Source organism: Malaya genurostris, chromosome 2 (genome assembly GCF_030247185.1).
Source record: "Malaya genurostris strain Urasoe2022 chromosome 2, Malgen_1.1, whole genome shotgun sequence".
In the NCBI taxonomy this organism is placed as follows: Eukaryota; Metazoa; Arthropoda; class Insecta; order Diptera; family Culicidae; genus Malaya; species Malaya genurostris.
The window spans coordinates 66,966,719-66,975,256 of record NC_080571.1 but is presented as its reverse complement, the minus strand read 5'-3'; positions in this window follow the sequence as shown (position 1 = coordinate 66,975,256).

Here is an 8,538-nt window from a genome sequence, read left to right as displayed (position 1 = left end):
GCCCGCTGTGTGGTGGCTGTCGGTTTCGGGGCTTCGACGGAGAGCACTATCGATCGATGGTAATTTGGCCACCGACAAGTGATGGTGCGGAACAAGAGTTTTCTCGAAGTGTTAAGATGAGCACTTGCAAAGGGGAGGCTGGTGCCGTTGTCGCTTCAAGAAAGTCAAATATGTAAATATTCACTTTAAATCACTACTTTTATTAATCAGACTAATTACGTTATAAGAATCAAATTTACTCATCGACATGTACAAACTTATACTTTTCCAAATTTGAACAATGAAAAGCAAATTTCTACATATAGATTTTGTAGTCAATACAAAAGTTTGGTGTGAATATGTGTAAGAAAATTTCCCCCATCTTCCGAAATGCTCAGGGGGAAGCTTAAGTCTCTTGGGCCGACTATCAGTGTTAGAAGATACTTATGATCATCTTACTAGTTCACCGACCCCGCGCTCCTGTATGGCACAACAAACAAGCATCATCTCACAAGTTTGTTATATTCGAAGAAAATAATTGAATGTTCCTGCGATTATGCAACGCTTTGTTCATTAGTTTGGAAACCAACATATACCATATACAGATTCGACACGAACTGACCAGCCCGAGATGAATTTTGTTCCAGCATTTCGTGCATTAACATTGACATTGAATCCACAAGCACATCCACCGGACAATCAAACGCTAGAAGAAGAGAAAAAGCAGACAATATGCTTCCGAAGCCAGCCTGTCCATCAAACGTCATTGAAGTGTGCAATTTAGTGTATGTAATGCAATAACCCAAAAATCTAGAGAAATTTAAGTGTGAAAGTTATTCATTTTTGTTACACATGGACAACAGAAGGGCTTTCAACTTACCAAATCATATTTATTGGGTCAGGTATCTCACCAGTTGTCATTGGTTGTCAGTTTAGCATTTTTTTCGACTAACGATGGTTGGTGAAAAATATGAATCCACAGGGCAGCTGAATGGTTATTGTAGGAGAAATTCCATTTCTCCTTTTCGGAACAACCTAACCAGAACTTTGAATGAAACTACAGATAGATGTAAATAACAAACATCGATTAAAATAATAAAAAAATAGAGGGTTGTATTCAAGACACGACCGAGCACAATAACATTAAAAATGAAATGTTTCTAGGGTTCCCATAATAAATACGAAAATAAAGATGATAATGATGATGATACACTAAACAAAAAACTTATTCAATTGACTAATTACAAACTTGCTCTAGTTTAAGCGCTTAAAGTGTTAGCGAATGATAAAATTGACAACTAGATTCTTTCTTGATAATTGATTCTATTCAATTTTGATCCCTTTCCACAAATTTTTACATTGCTAAGTTTTTGAATAACGTCCTTGAACTAGAAGTCAATTATGATGAATTCAAAGTTACTCGAAATCTCAAGTTTAGATACAAACAACCTATAGATTTGAACCAGAACAAATAAAACTATTTTATTTTATGATAATAATTTTCGAGAAACGTACAAACTTATTAATTTTATAAACAGTTAATCGATCCAAGAGAAGATTTTATATATTTTAACGAAAAATGTTGTGTTGGAGCATAAATCAAATAAACATAGATTTCCGACTGTACGGTGACACTAACAGCACCTCTAGTGAGAAACGGGTGTACTTTTTCCATTAGCTTCTGTGGTTGTGTTAAATGCGCAGGCAACTTTTTGCATGCATTTTAGGAACATTTACGCACCCATTCTCCACCAGACGGTGCTTTTGCTGTCACGGTTTTCTCAACTACATTAGTATTGCACTGGGAAATCTATGTTTATTTAATTTATGGTTGGAGTTTACACTCAGTAATAGTGTAATTTTATTGATCCTCCTTCAAAATCGTCGATAATCTTCGGAATGTGTCGGTAAATAATATGGCAACAATACGAGGAAGGAAACATGTGAAACAGTCCGCGTAAAATATTTAGTTACTTACATTGATTTTCGCTTTGGCATATTAGGAATATACGGAATGGATACGCAACAAAATTCCGAAATTTTGTTCATATTGTAACTTGATGTTATTAACACATGAAAGAACATTGTCATAGTTACAACGCGTGTAGCCATCAGACGCTTATTGTTTTGAAGCAAATAATAATTGAACTGAAACTGGCGGTTAACCAAATTCTACGAGTGTTTCTATTCAAACGGTACTTTGAGTTTATCTTTGATACTATATGATATTGCATCTAATTGTACAGTATATGAGAGTCTGTGGCCGCTTTTAGATAAGTTTCAGAATTTAATTTTGAATCATTTGAAGCGTTTAATTCCTGGTGGGACAACAACTTGTTCAGTCACATTGTCACGTTTTATTTGTATGGGAATGGAGATTTAAGTATGCAAACCGATCCGTTGACAAATTAAAACATTTTTAAGCTTACAATATTGAAGCTTTGGAATCATTTAAATTAGGAAAATCCATTAACAAATCATCGAGGAACAAGCGCTGCAAATTAGATCCGGAAAATCAATCGCCGATAATTCTAAATTGGCCTGATAGTTATCAGAGAACCAAAATAAAATACTCAATTCAAACCAATTTTTCAATGGTATGCAATTAAAATATTCAAATGACGTTATCTCATAAGTTTAAGTTAAATGTTTCCAAATCGATTGGTTGTTGAATTATATAAATCCACCAACAAATGACTGAGTTATAAGCGTTCAAAATTATGACAGAAAAATGTTACGCGATTAGTTTTGCTTGTTTTAAACTGACACCCAGCCTCGGGAAGCGAAGCGTAAGGAATTTTTAATGGCAAAATCAACCAAAAATTTGCTAAATACATGGGATATTTTAAAAGAATCGGTAACCACGCTGATTCGGTTCTTCAACAGCTAGATGGTAAATAAGATACTCAAGCGAACACGGTGTTGCGCAGACAACAGGAAATTTCACCAACGCATAATGCAAAAGCGACAATCCAGCAAGTGAACGCATATACAACCCAAGTAACAATTCGAATGCCTTATGGTTTTGATTATAATTTATAGGAGTTTTGTAATTGATTGTTCAATCACTACTTGTTTTATAACAACTATAATAAGTGTCGCTTTTGACAAGTTTTTTCATAGTTTTTAAAGCTTCTATAAAACCGTTTACCTAGACTAACAACTGGACCAAAAATAAATCAATTTTTACAAGAATAAAACCATGCTAACGCTCTTATTATTGCTCTAAAAATTTTTCTTTAAAACATTATTGTCAGTTAAATTCTTTCATAAATCTAGTTTTGTGTGTGTGCGTGTTCATTGGATGACAGTTTCACTCAGAGCAAATTTGAGGGTTCTGAAGCAAATTTGTGATACTCTTGTTGTGGGCTATTTGATTTATTGCTTCTTAAATTAAGTGTAATTTGCATTAAAGAAAATTTCATGGCCGCCATTATGATGTTCTTTGCCGTAGCCTTTATTGACATCAAATAAACTCCGAAATGCAAAAACGAGGAACTATGATGGACTTTTATGATTCATTTTCAGAACGTATGCACAAGTTTTATCGTCACGAAATAGTTTTATACAAAAAGACCAAAAGAATCACAGAAAATAATTTTCATAAATCATGAAGACCTTCCCAAAAACCGTATTTATTTCAAGGTGATTAGTTATAATTCTTATTTTTATCCATACATTCACGATAAAAATAAAAGCGCATGAAGTTTTACGTTCGGCAAAAGCCTCAAACTTGTAAATAAAATCCAATAAATTCTTATTGATTGCATTCAAAGCAGACATGACTCACATATAGTCATGGAAAATATTATCAAAGCGACAGTTTATTCATAGCTGAATTCATTCCATCCAAATAAATTTAATGTTGATCGTAAAGCTGGTTTCAAAATTTTTTTGAATTTGAAGTTTTAACGCAGCTTTATGCTGATTCTTCAGTTTGCTTTATAAACCTTATGAAGAATGGTCCACTTGGCAGGAACATGCTCTTATAGAGGTTTTCAGTAGGCTTTCATGGAGTTTAAAGTTTTAATGCAAGATTTATTATGTAGCATTGAAGATAGCTACAAGTATTTATTAATATTAAAAATGTTACTTGGGAATCCAGTCATCAGCTCACTGGACGAGCTACTTGTTTCATTCACAGTCAAACATCAACTAGGCAAAGAAATATTGTGCAGCCTATATTTATAGATTTCTCTTCATACTACGCATAACGATACGGTGTTTTTTATGCATGACGCAAAGCCTCCTATGCCGAACAAGAAGTTGACGTCATTTTGTACAATAGGGATTGGTGGATGAAAACATAGGTCGATTCCAACCATTTTTTCAATAGTATACTATTGAAATACTGAAACGACGTCGTCATACATGTTTAAGTTAAAAGTTTCCGAATCGATTGGTTGTTAAATTATAACGATCCATCAACAAATGACCGAGTTATTAACGTTCAAAATTATGACACAAAAAGGTTACGCGGCTATTTTTGAAACTTTTAATTGACACCCGGCTCCATATAATGAAGAGTAAGGCATTTTTAATGCCAAAATGGTACCGTTATAGTTTGTTTTGATGTTTCTGTGCTGTCATAGCGATACTTGATGTTTTCTTGATATTTCATCGAAGGAACCAAGAAAATGTACAATATTGTGTCGTTTTCGCTTGATGCCAAACCTAACCCTGTTTCCACACTAACTGCAGTCAAACTGTTTGTTTGAAGCTAGTTTCGAGCCTAGTTTTAACGTTGTTGAACTGAAAATCGAGTCAGTTTCGTACCTAGTTTTTATATCAGATTTGTTTAAAACCCCGTTGCTAAGTGCGAAACCAACACAGTTTCATGAAAAGTATTTCTTTGATGAAACTACCCTGGGTCAGTTTCCTCAAGCGAAAACGACATTAGTTTTCCCAATATCATTAAGTTGAATTGATCCATTAGCTCCATATTCAAAATGAACACTATTGAATAGACTATATCAGCATCAGATAAGATAAATTCTTATGATATTATTTTATTTTAAATTCTAGAATACCAATTAACAGAAAAATTTATCTTCTATAATTATTTTGTTCTTGCTTTGATATTACAATGACAGAATTTTTTATTTCGTTGCTATTTTCTCATGCAGACTTTGTTATGATTTTTGATATTTTAACTCTTATTTCAAAATAAATAATGTTAATTTCTACCATTGAGATGTTTGGTTCTAATAATAAAATTTGTTATTGGTTAGCAAATCACTTCTACCAGGTGCAAGAATATAGGTATGAAAACGCTTTTGGCTGTGATAGGATCCCAATCAGAGCTGCAAATTGTCAGTCATGTAAAATGACCTTGACAGACTGACTAAAGTCATCGTCAACTGTAATCGGTACGGTCAAAGTGTCTGTCAAATGAGACGCTCGATAGTTCTATGACCAAATCTCGGTTAATTTTTCAAAAGGACGTATAAGCAAGTGACAGTTTCTCTTTGTTTACTTTCTCTTCTATCAATTACCAAGCGGTTTCTACGTTTATCACTCAACTCTTTGCATGAAATGATACCCGAAACTTTTGACTTTCAAACAGAATAGTGATATCAAAGAAAATCTTTTTAATCACATCACAATAATCGAAAGAGAGAGTGATTAAAGAGAAACTGTCACTTGCTTATACGCCCTAATGAAAAATCAACCGAGAAATAGAAGTATACTCAGTCAAAGACAGACGACTTTTTTGTTTTCTCTTTCATTCTCCTATTCCGTGTTGAAGTAAAAAAATTCCATTGGAGTATTAACATAAACATAAATTAAGGATCAAGAGTAAACCAAGTTAACTTGTGTTGGTAATTTGTGTATTACGTGCATTTTATTTGGTTCGTATGCCATTGATCTGTGTATTCATATATGCAGTGCACCGAGTTTATCAAAGTGGATTGCACGACTGAGATTCAAACAATCTTTTTTCACAATAATTTATTCTCAAATGAATGTTAAGCCTGACATATTGGATAAAATATCAGTTTTGATCAATTTTTCACCAACGTTTGATGGAAAATTGCTTACATTCTATCAATGTAGATTTTAATTCCCTAATAAAAAAGTTAGCAACACTGCTTCAATGCATTTGTATTAGATTGCGCTACACAAAATAAACAAAACAAAATATTTTCTGTTACAAAAGCAGTTTTCCGGAAAAATAAATAGTTTTACGACAACATTCCATATTCATTGCCTTTCGCGTGTTAAATTCAAGGTTCCTTTTTTGCCGGATTACTAATAGAAGGTACGTAAATCTTTATATCGCAATAATTTCTGCAAGAGGAAATCCATATAGGAATGTGTTTGTTGCTAATCAAATGTGTCAGTGGAAGCAAGCTGAAACTGAAATAATTTTTCTCGAGCAGTTTTAAGGTAAGCGGAAGAGTTTAAGACTAAGATTTTCGCTTTTCTTGAATTGTAATTTTAATCAGAATGATTCGATTGGTTTATTTATCAACCATATGGAAGATTCATTGATTAAAATCAAGAAAAGAAGCGCCGGAATTTGTTTTTACGCACACATTGTTGACATTACTCATACGCTTGCAAAGAGTCTTGCTCCTTAATAAAGTTCATTGTTCTTGGCAAAAATCATCGGACTTCGGTGTTTATTGGTGTAAATGAATTTAATTCAATGTTTATGCTGCTTGATTAATATTTAGTCACATCGTAATCAAGCAGTGACAGGAGAAATAAAGATAATATCAATCGCATCGGCAATCATTAAGCGTCCTGGTGAGTGTAATATCAAGAGAATTTAAGTTATGACAGATCGGCTCTCAGACACTTAATATATATGATGATTGGTAGAGCCTACAGACTCTCATAGTAACAGATCAGCGAATACTTCTTGGGGAGCCATCATTCAATTTCATCGTTGCTTTTATGCATGAATGCACTGGTTCGTCTTTTTCCATAGCAAGATGAAAACTAGAACTCGTCTGTCACGATCAGCTGTTATTCAAGCACTAGTGGAAAGATTTTCATGAAATTTGGTATTGGGCCATCCAGATGGCTTGTTCTCAACAAAAATATACAATATATTCGAAACTATTCACGTCTTTTCTGAACTTTTTTTGGGTACTAGTAAAGATTTTTATTTCTTTATCGAGTACGGGTTGGATACGGGTTTGAAAGAAAAAATAATTTCGGGTTTTTTTTTATATTCGATCGGGTACGGGTCGGGTTCGGGTTTGAAAAAAAATCTTACTCGACCATCTCTAATGTAGCTTACAAAAGACTCCAGTTTTTTTAACGTAGAAAAGTGTGACATTATAAGAAGTAGCTCTTAACAGATGTTGAGTCGAGTGTCAAAACCTTATCCTTTACCTTTTGAATGCCAACCCTCTCAGAAGGCCGTTCTATTTTGTTGGTCTTTGAGCGCTTGTTGAACGACATATTGCACGAAATATTCGTTCAATTTACTGGAACGGTTTGTTGTTGTTTTTTCTCTTGCAAAAATAGTGTGAAAATTAAGTGTTACCTTTACATAGAAAGAAAATTTGTTGTTATTCTACGTGAAGTAGAAGTATTGTGCAGGTATGTAGTGTTAGTTTAAACAAATAAGTGGAAAAAACTTCAGAAATTCTGCAGTAGAACTAGCCCAACGGGGCTCCAACTCCTTATGTTAAAAATGGCTCAACAATGGACCTCTGTCTGCCGGGTTTGTTGAACGAAAAAAATGGCATTCGGTTCAACGGTCTGTTTCAAAATCGGCAAACGAAGGTCCCGTGTTGGCCTCCCGTTGAACGATTGATTGGACTTTCATAGGACCAATGATCCAACGTATTGGACCAATGAAGGACCACCGTTAAACGTTTTTCGTTTTTCTGAGAGGGAACGTTCATTATCACCATTTTGAACGGACCTGGTAACAGTGGAAGATTAAAATTTTGTATTTCGAAGAGTCTTCTCTTCCAGAATCTAAAAAGGCTGCGTGAAATTTTCGTGGAGTCAAAATGAATCTGAAATGAGATCAAGTCAAAAAATTATGACATTCAGTGCAAAGCATTTATCTTCCACGGATAACCCTTTTGGTTGCCTATATTGACTTTCTGATTATGCAAAACCTGAACGCTCTATAAGCAGTTTGAACTTCTTTCCATTTTTCTTCTTCGTGCGACTATTCGCTTCAAACGCATCTGGTAGGTAAATCAATTAAATCTCGATGCTTTGCCAACTATTATTTCATTATCCACTTCATCTTTCTTGTGGGATTTTCGGTCTATTTCGTTAATTGTTTGATGATGATTTAATTCGTTCACTTTCATTGTATTGGTTTACATTCTACGATGTTCCCATCTATCCCAATTTCCTAAGATAGATCACTCTATGAAATATGATATGAACATATATGCAAGAAAAACAAGTTGTTTTCTTGTTAATTTTATTCAAAATAAAATTTCAAAACATTTTTTATACCTATTAGAGGTTCACGCACTTCTCTGTACAACGTTTAACCAAATAAAAACAGATTCGTATCGATTGGATGAGTAGTTTTATCACAGAGAATAGACATCCAAGTAGAGATTCCAATGTGTG